Source organism: Dendrobates tinctorius, unplaced genomic scaffold, assembly GCF_039654945.1.
Source record: "Dendrobates tinctorius isolate UK_male_01 unplaced genomic scaffold, ASM3965494v1 ptg000070l, whole genome shotgun sequence".
In the NCBI taxonomy this organism is placed as follows: Eukaryota; Metazoa; Chordata; class Amphibia; order Anura; family Dendrobatidae; genus Dendrobates; species Dendrobates tinctorius.
The window spans coordinates 27,455,035-27,475,679 of record NW_027361738.1 but is presented as its reverse complement, the minus strand read 5'-3'; the positions used below and the strand labels follow the sequence as shown (position 1 = coordinate 27,475,679).

The 20,645-nt window shown below is 44.8% G+C and overlaps 1 long non-coding RNA gene across 1 annotated transcript in view; it reads left to right on the top strand.

Moving 5' to 3' along the window:
- The first annotated feature begins 1,842 nt into the window (after positions 1-1,842).
- The window catches only part of LOC141095918 (uncharacterized), a 79,116-nt gene continuing 60,313 nt past the window's right edge, over positions 1,843-20,645 (top strand). Inside the window, exon 1 of the long non-coding RNA XR_012233500.1 lies at positions 1,843-2,033. This is a non-coding gene — a long non-coding RNA (uncharacterized lncRNA). The remainder of the gene's footprint in view (positions 2,034-20,645) is intronic.

The window sequence follows — 20,645 nt, the reverse complement described above, 5'->3', positions numbered from 1 at the left end:
CACCATCAGTCCCAGCGGATCTGCATGCAGCGTTGGCTTACCATCTCCCTTGCCAAACACCACGGGTGGCGTCACGAACTATTCAAATAAACTTTAACACCATTAACATCACCGCCATTGATATTGGGCGCCCAGGGCCACGGACCGGGTCACTGCTGCTGTGACACCTTCCCCCTGACACTGGCCTGGTACCGGGTACCCCGCTGCCCTTGGTGTGAGGGCGACCCAGATACACCAGGATTGCTGCACTTATAAATAATAAAAAAAATGTACTATAAGTCACTGTTAGACCTTGTACACATGACCAATTTTCTCTTCAAAATGCTATTTGTGGTTTTCACGGATAGCACTCGTACCCATGATATTCTATGGGGATGTGCACATGTCCAATATTTTCCTTCAGACTGAGTGGTCCATGGAAAAAATCAGAAACATGTCTGATTTTGAGCCAAGTGGTGGAAGGGCCTGTGAAAAAAATTGGACCTCACATGGATGACATCTAGGAGCGGTCTGTTCACACAACTGTATTAACGGTTCAAGTGCTGACTGTGGAAAAAAACAGGCAACACTCAGACCAATGTAATTCAATGGGACAGTGCCGATGCATGATTTTTTTGTGTGAAAAAAAATCGCAGCATACATTAGTTTCTTCTGTAAGTTGGATGACACTCAATCATTCAAGTCTATGGGTGCTGTAAGCTGGACACCTGGACAGGTCCTGGATGAGAGAAATGTGTCACTGAGATGCCAATCCTCAGTGATGTAGGTTCCGGAAAAGCATTCTTCAGCCCGGATTTTGGGTCTGGGTTTTAGGAAAGGCCATAGAGCTGGAAGGGACTGGCTTGTTCCCATACCTACAGGTTGTAGGCCTTGGAATGGCTTGGCTGTCTCATTCAATGTCTGTGTCTGGGAGTAGAAGTGGAAACACCTCTGGGACTTGGGCCTGTGTGTGGAGATGGGAAGACTTGTGTATATTACTTAATCTCTGACAGAGGTTCAGAACTGAACTTTATTCTGTTCAGGTGAGCCCCATATTGACATACCTATACAGACTGCATGGACTCTTTCTTTTCTATGTGTCTTTCTGCAGGAAAGGCTGTTTTGTTTGGAGTCCTATGGAATCTTATGTCCTTTAATAAATCTCCCTGCTGCACCATGAGACTTTGTACCCAGTTACCTGTTGGTGAGCAAAACCCTACAGTGCGTAAAAAAAAAATACTGAATGCCATACACAGCTATGGAATATCAGATGTCATACAGAGACACCACTTACGCGCGTGACCGTACATACACCAGCAGCATTCAGACAGCATCGCGCTGGAAAGTGGACATTATCAATCAGAAGTGGCGGAAGGACCCCAATATGTAAATGAGGAGGCATAACGGTGCACCAAACTCATATCCACACCAAGGGTGCACCAAAGCCTCCTTTTTTGCATTTGAATTAAGTTATTTTCTCAGGCACTGTACCAGTAACAGAGACAGTGATACTGTATAGCCCAATTAAAAGGCATTTTGGGGGTGACGGACTCCATTTAAATTCAAGGGTTCACTTTCTTTTTGTCTATCCACTGTGGATGTTTACTCAATGTCCTGAATAAAAGAAATGAAGGATATATCCGGAATGGCATTAGTTTAATTGTATTGTATTTGTCTTGAACTGTGACGTAGATAACAATCAGACCACATTTTGTTAGTAATTAGTGCAGGAACAGGAGCCCACGAGCCTCACTTACCTCTTCTTGTGTATATTTATATATCACTAATGTGTCTGTGTTCGTCTCATTGAAGAAGAAGCGAAGTGAAACTGTAATGTGTCTCTTCAGGAATGTGAACCTGCTGCTCCACCTTCACTGATGGATCTGTGTGACTGTCACTGCGGCCATGATTTATGGCTGTCTGTTATTATAACCTTCTAAGTGAGTTATTATAACGTGGATCCAGCGAGGGACAGGATGTCCCATATTTTACTCCTTTTACTTCTCCTCCTCATGTTACCTGAAAGCAGCAACACAGCAAAAAGCTACATTCAGGTATGTACCGAAATGTGATAAAACAGATCAAGTTAACCCCTTAATGACCGCCAATGCATCTTTTCATTGACCTGTGATATAAGAGACTGGCATCCCCGTACAGGTGACAATCCAGCAGCTGTCGGCTGTACACTATAGCTGACAACTTGCTGTATCTGCCACTATCAGTGTTGGCACCGTCCATATCTGTTTAACCCCTTAGATGCTGCTGTCAAAATGGACTACATCATATAAATGGTTAACAGAGTGTGGGGTCTTCCTATTTATAACCTCATCAGCACTCTGCGATCACGATTGTGTGGTCCTGATTTTGCCATGGCAGTTCATAGCCAAATAGGGCCTTAGGCTGGCGTCACACTAGCTAGAAATACAGACGAGTGCTATGGGAAAAGAAATTGCATTGCACTCGTCCCAATGTTAATCTATGGGGCAGCTCCCATCATCCGATTTTTTTCTCGCCCGTTTTATACGGGCTGAAAAAATCGCAGCATGCTGCGATTGTCAGCAATTCTCGGCTGAGACTTGCCAATGCAAGTCTATGGGTGCGAGAAAAAAACGGATTACACACGGACCACAAGTGTGACTTGTGGGAAATACGCACCGGTGGCCTTTAACAAAAGCCGGCAAATTCATTTTGCGATACAGTAAAATCACACTGACATGTTTAATAAAGAATAGAAAGAATTAGATAATAATTAGATTAAGGTATGTGTGTAAAATTTTGGACATGTAGGTGTTAAATTAACAGGTAAATTTGTTGAAAAAAATTGCTTGGGTTCCCGTGGTAATTTCTCCACCATAGAGAGGGAAAGCCAGTGAGTGAGGGCAGATATTAATAGCCTAGAAAGGGACCATTGTTTTTGACCCCCCTGGCTAAAAAAATCTGCCCCCAGCCACCCCAGAAAAGGCGCATAAGATGCACCTTTTCTGGCACTTAGCCTCTCTATTACAATTGCCTTTAGCAGTGGCTCATGGGTAAATAATAATGGGTTAATGTCACCTTGCTATTGAAAGATGACATTAAGCCAGGTTAATAATGGAGAGTTGTCAATAAGACACCTATCCATTATTAATCCTATAGTATTAAGGGGTTAAAAAAGACACACACATTTATAAAAAATTCTTTTAATGAAATAATCACACAAAGTTTTTGACCAAATGTATTATTCTGCTAATCCAACAGAATCCCTTGTTGTCCTGTAAAAAAACAAAAAAATAAAAAGCCAACAATATCCATACCTCTCCGCCGTTCAGTCAGGTCCCCTGCTGCAATCCATCACAAGGAGTTGACTAGTTTACAACAGGGACCGGTGCTAATGCTACCGGCCCTGCTGTAAACCACTGCATAATGAATGAAATCATGTCTGTGCAGGCGCCTCGGCTGACCGGAGATGAACTAATAAGCGTGAGAAAGTTTCTTAACTTTTTCCCACGCTCCTGAGTTCATCTCAGGTCAGCCGGGGACTCCGCGCAGCCTCAGTGATGACAGCTGACGTCTTATTGACATCGCTCCATTATTAACCCGGCTTAATATCACCTTTAAATAGCAAGGTGACATTAACTCGTTATTAACCCATGAGTCACCACTAAAGGCAATGGGAATAGAGAGGCTAAGTACCAGAATAGGCACATCTTATAGATGCGCCTTTTCTGGGGTTGCTGGGGCAGATTTTTTAGCCGGGGGGGGGGAAACAATGGTCCCTCTCACTGGCTTTCCCTGTCTGATGGGAAAATTACCGCGGGAGTCATTTCATGTCGAGTTTTGTATTCTATTGATTTTACAGAATTGATTTAGCGGCTATTACGCTTTGTAGAACGCTATGAAATATAAATATATATATATATGTATGAGTCTCAATCACATGTGTGTATAAATATATGTATTCTATGTGTATATATCTATTCTTTCATTTGTGTTTTAACCTGTCATCAGGCTCCATTATATGTCCATTTTGCAAGCCGGCTAGAAAATCTTGTCATACGGATGTCACATGGATGCTTAGATGCGAGAAAATCGCATCCTCGCATGACAATCAGATGACATACAGATCACTGTTCATGAAACATTTGTGCGATTCTGGTCCGTGAAAAATGGACCGTTTTTATACGTTGTGTGTGACTTCAGCCTTAGAGTCTGCCAGCTATTGTAACATGTTCAAAAGTTAGCGACATTTGGTAAAAATACACTTTTCCGTTTCTGTTATGCCAATTTGCGTTAATTCATGAAAATCACCTGACAGCAGTTTTCAATATATCAGGGGGTGCTGTTTTTCCAATATATAGAACCCCCAAAGCCACTTCAAACATGGAAAGGTGCCTAAAAAAATAAATTTTTTAAATTTCCTTGAAAAAAATGAAAAATTACTGCTACATTTTTAAACCTCCTAAAATGCTAACAAAATAAAATAACATTTTACAAATGGTGCTGTTGTAAAGCAGACATGAGGAAAATGTTATTTATTCATGCTTTTCTGTGGTATGACTATCAGAATTGAAGATATAATCATTCAAAGTTTGAAAATTTGCACTTTTTTACATTTTTGTAATTTTTGGGATATTTTTCATAAATGAATACAAAATACCAAAATTTAGCATTATCATTAGTGTTGAGCGATACCGTCCGATACTTAAAAGTATCGTATCAGATGGTATTGGCCGATCTAAAAAAAATATCGGGTATTGCCGATTCCAATACCGGAAGTCCCATTCAAGTCTATGGGACTTCCGGTATCGGAATAAGAAAAACCCTATTTTTGCCTTGTACAGCCTCTCTGGGGTCTGTACGGGCCTTTCGGGGGGCTGTGCCGGCCTGCCGGGGGGTCTGTGCAGGCTCCGGTGGTCTGTGCAGGCCTGCCGGTGGTCTGTGCAGGCTCCGGTGGTCTGTGCAGGCCTGCCGGGGGGCTGTGCCGGCCTGCCGGTGGTCTGTGCTGGCTCCGGTGGTCTGTGCCGGCCTGCCGGTGGGCTGTGCAGGCTCCGGTGGTCTGTGCCGGCCTGCCGGGGGGCTGTGCCGGCCTGCCGGTGGGCTGTGCAGGCTCCGGGGGTCTGTGCAGGCATCGTCCGATGGGACTACAAGTCCCATCGGACGATGCCTGCTACCATGACAGTGATTGACACATTAGCCAATGATGGGACAACAGTAGTCCCATCATCCGGCTAATGTGTTGAATGTAAAAAAAAAAAAAAAAAATTTACATGCTACATACATGCTACATACATGCTACATACATACTACATACATACTACATGCATACAACATATATACTACATGCATACTACATATATACTATATATACTACATGTAACATACATACTACATATATACTACATGCTACATACATACTACATACATGCTACATACATGCTACATACCACATGCATGCAACATGCATACTACATATATACTGCATATATACTACATGCATGCAACATACATATATACTACATACAATACATACATATAGACATACAGTACATATAACATAGAGTACATACTCACCGTCACTTGTCACTTTGATCCACGAAGCCATTGTCCCCTTGAGGAATAAATATCAAAATAAAAAAACACCAATATACTTACCCCGATCCGCAGAAGTCCACGAGGGTCCCACGTCGATCTTGCGTGGAGAACAGCAGCATCAGCTGATGCTACCGTTCTCTACCAGCTCCAGGAATACAATGACGGAAGGTAGGTATCCTTCCGCACTGTATTCCTCCACCACTGTAAAAAAAAGTCCCTAGTCTCACTTTATGCCATTGCTGCGTGGGAATTTCCCACGCAGCAATGGCATAAAGTGAGACTAGGGACTTTTTTTTTTTTTAAAGTGGTGGAGGAATACAGTGCGGAAGGATACCTACCTTCCGTCATTGTATTCCTGGAGCTGGTAGAGAACGGTAGCATCAGCTGATGCTGCTGTTCTCCACGCAAGATCGACGTGGGACCCTCGTGGACTTCTGCGGATCGGGGTAAGTATATTGGTGTTTTTTTATTTTGATATTTATTCCTCAAGGGGACAATGGCTTCGTGGATCAAAGTGACAAGTGACGGTGAGTATGTACTCTATGTTATATGTACTGTATGTCTATATGTATGTATTGTATGTAGTATATATGTATGTTGCATGCATGTAGTATATATGCAGTATATATGTAGTATGCATGTTGCATGCATGTGGTATGTAGCATGTATGTAGCATGTATGTAGTATGTATGTAGCATGTAGTATGTATGTTACATGTAGTATATATAGTATATATGTAGTATGCATGTTGCATGCATGTAGTATATATGTTGTATGCATGTTGCATGCATGTAGTATATATGTATTATGTATGTAGTATGTATGTAGCATGTATGTAGTATGTATGTTGCATGTATGTAGCATGTAGTATATATGTAGTATGTATGTTACATGTAGTATATATAGTATATATGTAGTATGCATGTAGTATATATAGTATATATGTAGTATGCATGTAGTATATATGTTGTATGTATGTTGCATGCATGTAGTATATATGTATTATGTATGTAGTATGTAGCATGTATGTAGCATGTATGTAGCATGTAGTATATATGTAGTATGTATGTTACATGTAGTATATACAGTATATATGTAGTATGCATGTTGCATGCATGTAGTATATATGTTGTATGTATGTTGCATGCATGTAGTATATATGTATTATGTGTGTAGTATGTAGCATGTATGTAGCATGTATGTAGCATGTATGTAGCATGTAGTATATATGTAGTATGTATGTTACATGTAGTATATATAGTATATATGTAGTATGCATGTTGCATGCATGTAGTATATATGTTGTATGTATGTTGCATGCATGTAGTATATATGTAGTATGTATGTAGCATGTATGTAGTATGTAGCATGTATGTAGCATGCATGTAGTATGTATGTAGTATGCATGTTGCATGTAGTATGTATGTTACATGTAGTATGTATGTAGTATGTATGTAGTATGTATGTAGTATGTAGCATGTATGTAGCATGCATGTTGCATGTAGTATGTATGTTACATGTAGTATGTATGTAGTATGTATGTAGTATGTAGCATGTATGTAGCATGCATGTAGTATATAGCATGTATGTAGTATGCATGTTGCATGTAGTATGTATGTTACATGTAGTATGTATGTAGTATGTATGTAGCATGTATGTAGCATGTACATTTTTTTTTTTTGCATTCAACACATTAGCCGGATGATGGGACTACTACTGTCCCATCATTGGCTAATGTGTCAATCACTGTCATGGTAGCAGGCATCGCCCGATGGGACTTGTAGTCCCATCGGACGATGCCTGCACAGACCCCCGGAGCCTGCACAGCCCACCGGCAGGCCGGCACAGCTCCCCCGGCAGGCCGGCACAGACCCCCGGAGCCTGCACAGCCCACCGGCAGGCCGACACAGCTCCCCCGGCAGGCCGGCACAGACCACCGGCAGGCCGGCACAGCTCCACCGGCAGGCTGGCACAGACCCCCGGAGCCTGCACAGCCCACCGGCAGGCCGGTACAGCTCCCCCGGCAGGCCGGCACAGACCCCCGGAGCCTGCACAGTCCACCGGCAGGCCGGCACAGACCCCCGGACAGTCAGCACAGCCCCCCCGAAGGCCCGAACTGACGGCGCATCATGATGCGCACAGACAGCGCATCATGATGACGTCATTTCGGCAGCCAATCAGAGCCACAAAAGTGGCTCATTGCATTTTGGACTTCCGATTCCGGTATCCGATACGAAAAAAGTATCGGTACTCGGTATCGGAATTCCGATACGGCAAATATCGGCCGATACCCGATACTTGCGGTATCGGAAAGCTCAACACTAATTATCATACATTATAATGTGCCACGAAAAAATCACTGGGTTACGGTGAAGTGTTCAAGAGTTATTACCACATAAAGTGACACTGGTCACATTTCAAAAATTTGGCCCGGTCACTAAGGAGCCCCAATGGGGACAGTGCAATAATGTCTGTAAAGCGCTGTGGAATAAGATAGCGCTATATAAATTAGTAAAATAAATACTTTTTAATAACAGACAGAAAACTAAAATAATATAATTATACTCTGAAATGGATTTTCAAAATAAATACACCAGTTTTACCAGGTTTAATACAGTAGATCTATGTAATACTAAAATATATTATAATAGATTATTATATATTATATTAATATAATATGTTATTTAATTATTATTTATTAATAAATAAAATTTACATATATTATACATACTATATATGTATTTTATTTATTATATTATATTTTATATATAGATAATATATATTAATGTAGTAAATAATTATTTATATTATTTAATGACTGATATTTATTATTGTTTAATTATTCATTAATAATTATATTATTATATATAATATAACATTCATAAAGGAAAAAGTTGTCACAAATGTCAGGGGCCCCCACCATCTCTGTGGAAGCAGCAGTCCAGTCTGGCCTGAGGTCTGTATTCACCTGGGGGCTGTTTAAAAGGTCTGGTGTCTACATCTTTATTTAGGGGTCTGGTGAGTTCTATATTTGTTAAAAGCATTTTTGACAGACTTGTTACATCTGGACTCTATTTGCATTTTGTTCACAAAACAATATTTGACACATTTTTACATATTTATTGTGAGAATATGTACTTTCCTTCTCCAAAAGATCAATAATACACTGCGTTGACTCCACTCATAAGGGTTCTGCAAGAATAGAAAAAATATAAGTAACTAAATATATAAATTCCTATATACCTTTAATTAACAAATCTCAATCGTTTTGTCTAGGGAAGTAATCACTATAGAAATAAAATGACCACTGCCTTTTTATAGGGAAACCTGTTCTGGAATATTAGTAGGACAGGAGCCAGTGCACATGTGCAGTAGGAAGCTCCAATGATGTGACCTGGAAATAATCTACCGTGTATGTTACCGAAATCTCCCTGCTCTAAAATCGGTCCTTAATCCCTTCCCCTATGACTTCCTCCTTTTGCTAACCTATAATCTCCTCTGCTACTTCTGACCTCCATACTACAGCCAGCATTGTTTTCAAGCTGAGTTCAGGTTACTATAAGCTGTCTTCACCTACCTCTCAGCAAGCAAGGTATCAACATTTCGCAACTCTTCTTGGAGCTGTTCACGCCTGGCCTCTCAATCAAGGTAACCATCTCTTCAAGAGAATTTGTCTGTACTTCAGTACTAAAAATCAATACGTACTGACGTTAGTAATGTACTTGTCACCTGCTGTCTCCTGCTCTTCCCAGGGTTGCTCCAGTCCTCTTCTGCCATCTTTTGACTGCAACTTCTGACTGATCGAAAGTCAGAGGTAGCGGCCACAAGTTCTGAGTGTAAGTCTGTGAGGGCCTCGTTCTTGCCTCATTCTAGCTATTATAGACTTACATTGAGTAGTAGCAGTGACTTCCGGCTCGCTCAGCAAACACTGGAGCCATCCAGCAGGTCACAACCTACAGAAGACCAACCAGAGAGGCGCCAATAACAGATGAAGACAGGAGCTGGTCAGTATAATACTAGGGTCAAGGGACTTAGATTAATGACACCGCTCCAGCGGTAAAAGTAAAAAATGCTGGAGTGGAGGTATAATACTATATTGAATCTTGTGAAGCCATCTCCAGGGCACAGCAGCGGAGCTTCTTACTGCACATGCTCAGTTATCTATCAGTGAAACACCGTATTGGCCTATTATTGTATCCCTAGATAAATCGTGTGTGACTTGTAAGTGTGATTAAAGTTATTTTTGGAATTTATTTATAATGACATTTCCTTTAGTTCTTTAAATTTTCATGGAGAACCCCTTTAAGCAGAAGGACATGATTAATCATTGTTTAATAAGACCAATCGGTACATATATAAATGTCAGCACACTAACCTATAGAGTCCTGTGAACACAATGCGCTGCGTCCCAGGCTTTCGTGAATTGCAGACATGGCACTTCCTCTCTCCTAATGCCTGACTTGCGCAGTTTTGCCTTGAGAGCCCATTAATCCAGCTTGTCAATAAAAAAACAAAAAATGCCTCTCTGATTGATCATTATTGCTTACATAAAAATAACTATTCAGTGCCATTAAACAATCCAGAGGTGGTAGAAAAGGCTGAAGTCCATGGGCAGAATTTAATGGAAATAGATATACCATGCAGGCTTTAATGCCAGAAGTAATAGTGGTTAAAATAAGTATGAAGTTACCTGCAGCTAAGCTCCAGAACTACTGGAGTCTTCACTCAATCCTATGACCTACATATTAACAAACGGAAACTGCAAGACCGAATCAATAGATGTCAGGCCACATTAGTTATTATCAAGGGATGGAGAAATTATCCTTTCGAGGGATACAGTTACTATAAGTTTAAGAACAAAAAGAAGAAAACCAAACCCTGAATCAGCTCCATGTTTTATGCCAACTTTCTGTGCCATAGTATGAGCATCAATGTTATGGCTACTTGGCCCAGCCAAGTTATATTACCATCCACTGTTGTGTGCAGGTTGTCACATGGAGAATACGAAGCAGAAACGTACATAGTTGACAATTATCACTTATCAGCTAATGTACCCAAATATCTATGTCCACCACAACAGGGGCTAATCTTGCAGAGAAGCTCTCCATTCTGGCTCATAAATAGGGTCCAGAGCAGAGCTCCTGCTCTATAACAGCCCTAGTATATAGTAGAATTGAAGGAAAAGTTTGGGAAAGACTAAACAGTTTCCCTCATTTGGTGGATCTGTTCAAAGGATCTAATCGGTACAGTCCAAGAATACAAGATGCTAAAATGTATTTGTTGGGCATGAGAACTTTAAAGCCATGAAGTAAAAGGGACCTATTTTAATAAGACAGTGAGGTCAAAGCCTCGCCCTCACCATGGTGTTCCTTATTTCACATAAGTATGTATGGCCAGCTACCAATTAATAATTTATTTCCATTCCCTTATGGACCCACTAATTTCTATACTGGCTTTAGAACCTGCATAAAGGTTGCTCCACTTCATTTTAAAAGCAGTGTTGATGAAGATTGATAGATGTGGTAGATGGCTCAGGCCTTGACAATGTGCCTGTAAATGCTGCCACCTGGATAAATTCAGAAAAATTTGTGGCACCAAGTAATCCTTAAAAAAAAAAAATTGACCTTTATTTCAGTATTTAAAAAGACATCACAAAAGTAAGGAGACAAAAAAATGAGGCAACGTTTGAGCTATATCTGGCTTTTCTCAAGCCTAAAATATACAGCAGTATGTAATATAGACTGCTGTATATTTTAGGCTTGAGAAAAGCCAAATCTGGCCAAAATGTTGCCTCATGTTTTTCGTTTCCTCAGTTTTGGGTTATATTTTTAAATATTGGAATAAAGGTTGATTTTTTTTAAAGAATTAATTTATGGTGCCACGGATTTTTCTGAATTTCTACAGCCTTTGGAACTAGTAGAAGGACCTACCGAGCAAGCACAATTTTATCAATGGTGCATTGCAACAACACATTGGACTGCTGCCACCTGGATAATCTGCCGATTGGCACCCTCAGCAGCTATTTTTTTTTAGGGAAAACTGTGCAACTTCAATGGAAATGTAATATTGCATACTCCACCAAAGTCCACAACAAGGGCTGATCTTAGAAAACAGCTCCCCATTCCAGCTCATAGCGTCTAGAGCAGGAGTGGGCAATTTTCCCGAGGGGCCACATGAGAGACCATGACTGTTGTGGAGGGCTGAACCAATAGTTTGAAATTAATTCTACTCAATATTTATTAATATTAATTGTATCACTTAATATTGCGCACAATTAAGTATGCTGACACCCCCTATATATCTTTACACCCCCCCACCAAGCCCCTTATATACAGTATGAGCCTCACACAACCTTCTACATATGTGGCATGAGCCCCACAAAGCCTCCCAATGTACAGCATGAGCCCCACACAGCCTCTCCCTGTACAGCATGAGCCCGGCACAGCCTCCCCATATACTGCATGAGGCCCCACACAGCCTCCCCATATACTGCATGAGCCCCACATAGCCTTCTTATATACAGCATGAGCCCTACAATCTCTCCACATACTGATTGAGGCCCCACACAGCCTCCCATATACTGATTGAGCCACACAAAGCCTCACAATATATATTGCATGAGCCCCACATGGCCTCCCTATATACTGCATGAGCCCCACACAGCCTTCTCATATACTGCATGACAGTATACAGACTTCCCATAGCCTCCCCATGTGCTGCATGTCACACCCATAGCCTCTCCATGTGCTGCATGTCACCCCCATAGAATCCCCATGTGCTGCATGTCACCCACATTGAATCCCCATATGCTGCACTTCACCCCCATAGGACCCCCATGTGCTGTACGTCACCCCCATAGAATCCCCATATTCACTTCCATAGAATCCCCATGTTCACCCCCATAGAACCCCAATGTTCACCCCCATAGAATCCTCATGTTCACCCCATAGTATCCCCATGTTCACTTCCATAGAATCCCCATGTCCACCCCCATAGAATCCCCATGTTCACTCCCATAGAATCCCCATGTTCACCCCCATATTCACACACATGAAAAAAAAAAAAACACCACATACTCACCTCAGTCCCGTTCCCTGGTGCTCTACTCTCTTTGCCTCCGGTGCGCTGACTCTCCGACGGTACGCAGCTGACGCGAAGAAATGACGTCATCGTGTCAGCTGATTCACACGCTGATTGGTGGAGGAAATGGCCGGAGGCTCCTCCTCCACCAATGCTGACTGCAGGAGACAACGAGCAAGCGGGCGGGCCCAAGTCTGGTCTAGAGCAAAGACCCCATGTTGTCCATATTCCTTAGTAGACCATATGCACATGGTTATACTTATGAAACAACTCCTGTAGGCTTTGTGTCAAATGACACTGGATGAGGTGTTGCCAGATCAGAGGGCATGTAAGGAAAGCAGTGGTAATCTCCCAAATAGAGATGGCTGAGCCTAAACAGTAAAGTTTAACGTCCGCACTGAACACCTACTATTCGGACACGGACATCAAACATGGACTTAATCAGGAAGTCCGTGTTACTATTTGGGTTCGTCCCCAATGGACAGCGGGTGTTCCAGAACAGTACTTGGACCCAAACCCGGACCCCATTCACTTGAAAGGAGGTCCCAAACATCCAGTGTTTACCATGCTGTCATGCACCAGAGCGCTAGATAAATATTTGAATAAAAAAAATGGCGCTGTATTTTTGATAACCAGCCAGACAAAACTGACAGCTGTGGTGCTGCATTAGCAAGGTTGGTTAACAAAAATAGAGGGGTCCCCACACTATTTTTTAATTATTTAAATAATTTTTAAAAAATGGTGTGGGGTCCTCCCATTTTTAACAACCAGCCAAGTTAAAGCAGACAGCTGGGTGCTGGTATTCTCAGGCTGGTAAGGGCCATGGATATTGGCATCACAGCTTAAAAATAGCAGCCCACAGCTGCCAATAAAAGGTGCATTTATTAGATTCACCCATTCCTTTTGCTTTACCCAGTTATTCCCACTTGCTACAGGGCTGGCACCTTTTGTTCATATTTGTGGGGTTGATGTCACCTTTGTATTATCCAGTAATATTAAGCCCATGTGTTAATAATGGGGAGGAGTCTATAAGACACATATCCATTACTAATCCTATAGTTGTATGGTAAATAAACACACAGCAAGTATAAAATATTTTATTTGAAATAAAAACAAAACACAATTTTCTTTTTTATTTAAAAATAACAAGCACAGTAAAGGCCCCTTTACATTTAGCGATGCACCAGTGATCCCGACCACGATACGACCCGGTCAGGATCACTGGTGCATCACTAAATGGTCGCTAGTGAGCTGCCACACAGGCAGATCTCACAGCGACGTAGCGATGCAGCAGCGGTCGTTACTTACCTTTCAGACGCGGCGATCCTGACGTCCTCCCGCTCGCGTCCACGCGTCGCTCGTCGGCGCCAGCAGGAAGCCCAGCAGGGAGCGCCCGATGAGAAATGGAGCTGCACGATCTCGTGCGATCAGCGACAGACAGCGGGGGAGCCGGTCGGAGGTAAGTATCACACAGCGATATCGCTAGCAATATCGCTGCTGCATCACAAAATCGGTGACGCTTTAGCGATATTGCTAGCGATGTCACTATGTGTAAAGCCCCCTATATACTCACCTAACTCCAATTGCATTGAAGCACTTGTCTCCTATAATAAATGTCCATGTCTGAGGATAAACACTTTTCAACCTGGACGGTGCCAAGATGTGATTGTCCAGGCAGAGAACCACTGAGAGAATGAGCGCTGCATCAGTGATTAGCGATGACGTCATCGAGGTTACCGTCGGTCACTGAGGCTGTGTGGGATGGAGGGATGGCTGGCTGGATGGATGGATGAGGGATGGATGGATGGAGGGATGGGCTGGATGAGGGATATATGCAAGTATGGCTGGAAAAGGGATGAATGAGGGGTGCAGGGATGGCGGGATGAGGGATGGATGGAGGGATGGCTGGATAGCTTTATGAGGGATGGTTGAGAAATGGATGAGGGATGGATGGATTATAGATGAGGGATAGACAGATGGATGGATGGCTGGCTGGATGAGAGATGGTTGGAGGAGTGGTTGGATGGAGGGATGGCTGGAATCCACAGTGTCCATTTTATTCCATTTGTGCGACATGTGCTCTTCAGCATGAATGGTGGCATCATGCAACTGTTCATACTGAGAATCAAGGAAGAATAAACTGCAGTGAGTGGGCCCCTTAACTACAGTGATCACCGCTAGAGTTGAGCGAAACGGGTCGAAAAAATTCAAAAGTCGCCGACTTTTGGCAAAGTCGGGTTTCATGAAACGAAACCCGACCCTAGGATGAGGTCGGCCACGAGGTCAGCGACTTACGTGCCAAAGTCGCGTTTCAAAAGTTTGTTTTGCGCTCTTTTTCAGCCAATCAGGATCCACGGACACTGTGGGCAACGTGATGACATAGGCACGGGTCATCACCATCTTTCAGAAGGGCATGCAAGTGATTGGCTTGCTTTGGTGGGCGTCACAGGGGGTATAAAAGGGCGTGCACGCCGACCGCCATCTTACTTCTGCCGATCTTAGTATAGGGAGAGGTTGCTGCTGATTCTGTAGGGAGAGCGTTAGGCAGGGAAGAAGACAAAAAAACTGCTTCTGCTGCTAGCGATTTGGCCTGCACAACACACAAGTCACTGTGTGTGCAGTGCAAGGGGAGGCTATATTGTGGTGTATCAGTGGTGTTGGTTGTTGGGCTGCCTTTTAAGGCTTCCTGACACGCTGGCATTGCTGTTTACCCACTGCTCCGCAAACTGCTTTTTTAAAAGCAATCCAATCTCCCTTATCCTCTCGTCACTTTGGTCACAGGCAGCTGTGCCATCGAGCGTGTCACATAGCGCTCAGATATCAGTGGGCCGCACACAATCCACAAGTGTCCACTGTCCACAAGTGTACGCAGAGATTCAAAATCTCCATTATCCTCTCGTCACTTTGGTCACAGGCAGCTGTGCCATCGAGCGTGTCACATAGCGCTCAGATATCAGTGGGCCGCACACAATCCACAAGTGTCCAGTGTCCAAAAGTGTACGCAGAGATTCAAAATCTCCATTATCCTCTCGTCACTTTGGTCACAGGCAGCTGTGCCATCGAGCGTGTCACATAGCGCTCAGATATCAGTGGGCCGCACACAATCCACAAGTGTCCAGTGTCCAAAAGTGTACGCAGAGATTCAAAATCTCCATTATCCTCTCGTCACTTTGGTCACAGGCAGCTGTGCCATCGAGCGTGTCACATAGCGCTCAGATATCAGTGGGCCGCACACAATCCACAAGTGTCCAGTGTCCAAAAGTGTACGCAGAGATTCAAAATCTCCATTATCCTCTCGTCACTTTGGTCACAGGCAGCTGTGCCATCGAGCGTGTCACATAGCGCTCAGATATCAGTGGGCCGCACACAATCCACAAGTGTCCAGTGTCCAAAAGTGTACGCAGAGATTCAAAATCTCCATTATCCTCTCGTCACTTTGGTCACAGGCAGCTGTGCCATCGAGCGTGTCACATAGCGCTCAGATATCAGTGGGCCGCACACAATCCACAAGTGTCCAGTGTCCAAAAGTGTACGCAGAGATTCAAAATCTCCATTATCCTCTCGTCACTTTGGTCACAGGCAGCTGTGCCATCGAGCGTGTCACATAGCGCTCAGATATCAGTGGGCCGCACACAATCCACAAGTGTCCAGTGTCCAAAAGTGTACGCAGAGATTCAAAATCTCCATTATCCTCTCGTCACTTTGGTCACAGGCAGCTGTGCCATCGAGCGTGTCACATAGCGCTCAGATATCAGTGGGCCGCACACAATCCACAAGTGTCCACTGTCCACAAGTGTGTGCAGAAATTCTAAAACTCCCCTGTCCTATAGACACCTTGTACCTTGTTTTACATTACTATATAGTTTGTTGGATTTTGTCTACATTTCTACCAAAAATGAGGAAGGCTGGTGGAAGAGGCCGTGGAATTGGGCGGGGGTTGGCAGCTGGTAATGATGGTGTTGGTGGTGGATCTGATGGTAGTGGCAAGAGCAAAATAGGACTGAATGCAGGAGGTGCTGACCCTGCGTCATCGTCTGGCTACATAAGGCCTCGAACGCTTAGTTTTCTAGGAGTTGGCAAACCGCTTTTAAAGGCAGAGCATCAGGAAAAAGTTTTGTCTTACATTGCTGACTCAGCCTCCAGCTCTATCGCCTCCTCTTCTTCAGTTGTAAAAAGTAAAAGCACTGAGTCGTCATTGGAGGCTCATGTTCATGAACCACACCTTTCCTTGTGTCCTTCACCCCAACCAAGATTGAAGGATGACGCAGGCCATACTACTGATTACTCCATGGAGCTGTTTTCACATACCAAGCCTGGATTATCAAGTCAAATGGTGAATTACCCAGGCCAAGATGAATCTGACATGGAGTGCACTGATGCACAGCCGCTGATGGATGATTCTGCTGGTACATTCACTCAGAGCACTACATTGTCCTCGCAGTGTACAGAGCCAGATTTTGACCCTGATGAGACTCAGGTGCCCCTTCCCGCACACTATACCACCATACACGGTGACACAGAGAAAGGTGCACATGACATAGAAGAGGAGGTGATGGATGACCCAGTTGTTGACCCAGATTGGCATCCATTGGGGGAAGAGGGTGCTGCTTCCAATAGCTCAGATGAGGAGCATCCACAGCAGACATCGACATCGCAACAGCTGTTATCTGGCAGGCCCGGAGCACTCCAAAGACAGGTTCCAAACATCAAAAGAGTTGCTGGACAGCTTGTCCAGAGGGTCAAAAGATCACAGCGTGCTAGGCCGCAAAATGTCTGCCAAAGTAGGAAGAGTGCAGTGTGGCACTTTTTTGAACAAAATCCTCATGATCAGGCCAAGGTTATCTGTAAGAAGTGCGCAAAGACCTTTAGCCGAGGGAAAAATCAGAAAAATTTGAATACCAGTTGCATGCTTAGACATTTAACCAGCATGCACTTGCAAGCGTGGACACAACACCAAACCTCAAGTGCCACATGTGCAACTGATCACAACGAAGGTAGTCAGCAACGCTACATTGTTTCCCCCACTGTAAGCCCACCGGTTAGCACAGCAGCAAATGTTGAAGTGTCGTTGCAAGGCCACAGCAGTCAGGGAATCCCACTGTTATATCAACGAAAGACTGATTCTAGGCCATCAGAAAGAACACCAACTCCATCACCATCATCAACCCTCTCTCAGTCCGCCCTGTCCACCGCTACTTCCACCATATGCAGCTCTCAAGTCCAGCTCACCCTCCCAGACACTATGAGTAGGTCAAGAAAGTACTCAGTCTCTCATCCGCGTACACTGGGTTTGAACGCCCACATTGCCAAACTAATCTCGTTTGAGATGATGCCCTTTCGGTTGGTGGAAAGCACAGCTTTCCGCGAACTCATGGCCTATGCAGTACCACGCTATGACCTACCCAGTCGCCACTTCTCTCACAAAGCCATCCCAGCCCTCCACCATCATGTGAAAGACCGCATTGTCCATGCACTCAAGCAGTCAGTGAGCGGAAAGGTGCACCTCACAACTGATGCATGGTCCAGTCGGCATGGCCAGGGCCGTTACGTGTCCATCACTGCGCACTGGGTTAATGTGGTGGATGCAGGGTCCACAGGGGACAGCGGTGGTGGGACAGTGCTGCCTAGCCCACGGTATAGGAAACAGTTGGCTGTAGGCGTTCGACCCTCCTCCTCCTCCTCCTCCTCCAGAAGCGACAGCTCGTCCACAGAGCGCAGTCGTACGAGCACTCCATCTGCAGCTGCCACTGTTGCACACGATGTGTCCCCCTATCGAGCAGCTAGTGGAAAGCATCAGCAGGCTGTGTTGCAGATGATGTGTTTGGGCGACAGACACACCGCCGAGGTGCTGGCCGAGTACTTGAAGCGACAAACTGAGTCATGGCTGGGCAGTGTACATCTTGAGGCAGGCAAGGTAGTTAGTGATAACGGCCGTAATTTTGTGGCAGCCATAGCCCTTTCAAAACTCAGCCACATACCTTGCTTGGCTCACACCTTGAACCTGGTGGTGCAGTGCTTCCTCAAAAATTATCCGGAGTTAACAGCCCTGCTCCAGAAGGTGCGAAGACTGTGCGCGCACATCCGCCGGTCGCCTGTACACTCCGTTCGTATGCAGAAGCTGCAGCGATTGCTCCACCTTCCCAACCACTGCCTCATTATCGACATTGCAACAAGGTGGAACTCCACCCTGCACATGGTGGAGCGGCTGTGCGAGCAGAGGCAGGCCATAATGCATTTGTGGGAGGATACACGGCCAGGCACTTTGAGAGCAGACATGGAGTTGACAGGCGTGCAGTGGTCGAAGCTGAAAGACCTTTGTAAAGTCCTTCAGTGTTTTGAGGAATGCACACGGCTGGTAAGCGCAGACGACGCCATCCTAAGCATGAGCATCCCACTTATGCGTCTGCTCATGCAAACTTTGACGCACCTTAAGGAGCAGGCGTCTGCAGCCAATGTTGATGAGGAGGAAGAGGAGGAGGGAATCCTTGATGACATTCAGCCATTGTCTGCTCAGGGACCTCTCCTGGACGAGGTGGAGGAAGAAGAGGAGGAGGAGGAGGAGGATGATGGGGATGATTACTTAGGGGAGGAGGATGCATCTCGTGGGGCAAGTGAAAATGTTGGCGTGGCAAGGTCTGGTACAGGGTTTGTGCGTGACTGGAGGGATGTGGATTTGCCAGAAAGTGCTCCTCCACCCAGCACTCGCAGTGCATCATTGACACCGGGAACATTGGCCCACATGTCAGATTATGCCTTGCGGATCCTAAAAAGGGACCCCCGCGTTGCCAAAATGATGAACGATGACGACTACTGGTTGGCCAGCATCCTGGATCCACGCTATAAAGGCAAATTACAAAACATCATGCCACAGGAGAACCTTGACCTAATATTGGCTAATAAACAAGCAACTCTGGTAAATCGGTTGCTTGAGGCATTCCCAGCACACAGCAGCGGTGATGGTTCTCACACGAGCCGTACGGGCCGGGGGCAGCTTGGCAGAGGTGTTCGTGGTGCACACAGCAGAAGTGGCGTTGGAGACAGGGGTTTCATGACAATGTTGTGGACTGATTTTTCAAATACCGCTCACACAACTGGTAATACTGCATCGATGGAAAGTGACAGGAGACAGCAGTTGTCAACTATGGTTACAAACTACTTTTCCTCCCATATCGATGTTCTCCCACACAGGTCATTCCCCTTTGACTATTGGGCCGCTAAACTGGACACCTGGCCTGAATTGGCCCAATATGCCTTACAGGAGCTCGCTTGCCCAGCTGCAAGTGTGCTATCGGAAAGAGTCTTCAGTGCAGCTGGATCAATCCTGACAGAAAAAAGGACCCGTCTGTCAACCCAAAATGTGGATGATCTAACCTTCATTAAAATGAACCACGCATGGGTTTCCAAGGATTTTGTCCCACCTTCCCCTGATGACACATAGGGTGACAGAAAAATGGCTTGCTTTGGTCCACCTCTTCCTGGTACTTCACCTATTTCGCCTTTTGCATCAGTTGAATGTCCACCATCAACATATGCCACTTTCTAAAACTCCCTAACTGTGCTGCCTCCCCCCCATGGCCGGGGTCACCACCTAGCGCACGACACCGTGCGAGTGCCGTTGCCCTGGACAGGTGGGTAGGCCGACTCTTGGGCGCGGGCACTGGCACAGGGTCCCTCATAGTGCAATCAAGTGTCTCTGACGGCGGTGGTGCACACCCGCCGTCAGACACACCGCTGTACTATGAGGGGCCCAGTGCCAGTACCGACGCCCACGAGTGGGCCCCCCTTGCTTAGCCAGGGCCCCAGCATTTGCAATCTTTACCTCTCCCTGCTACTCTGCTGTGTAATCTGGGCCGTCAAATCCATACTGTGCCTGACACCGTCTGAGCCTGCCTCCTGAGACATATATTTTGAATGTGTACGCTATCCATACATGTTATCCGGGGATTCGGTACCCCTTCTAACCTTTGTGCAATGACGTGCAATCCATACTGGGCCTAACACCGTCTGAGCCTGCC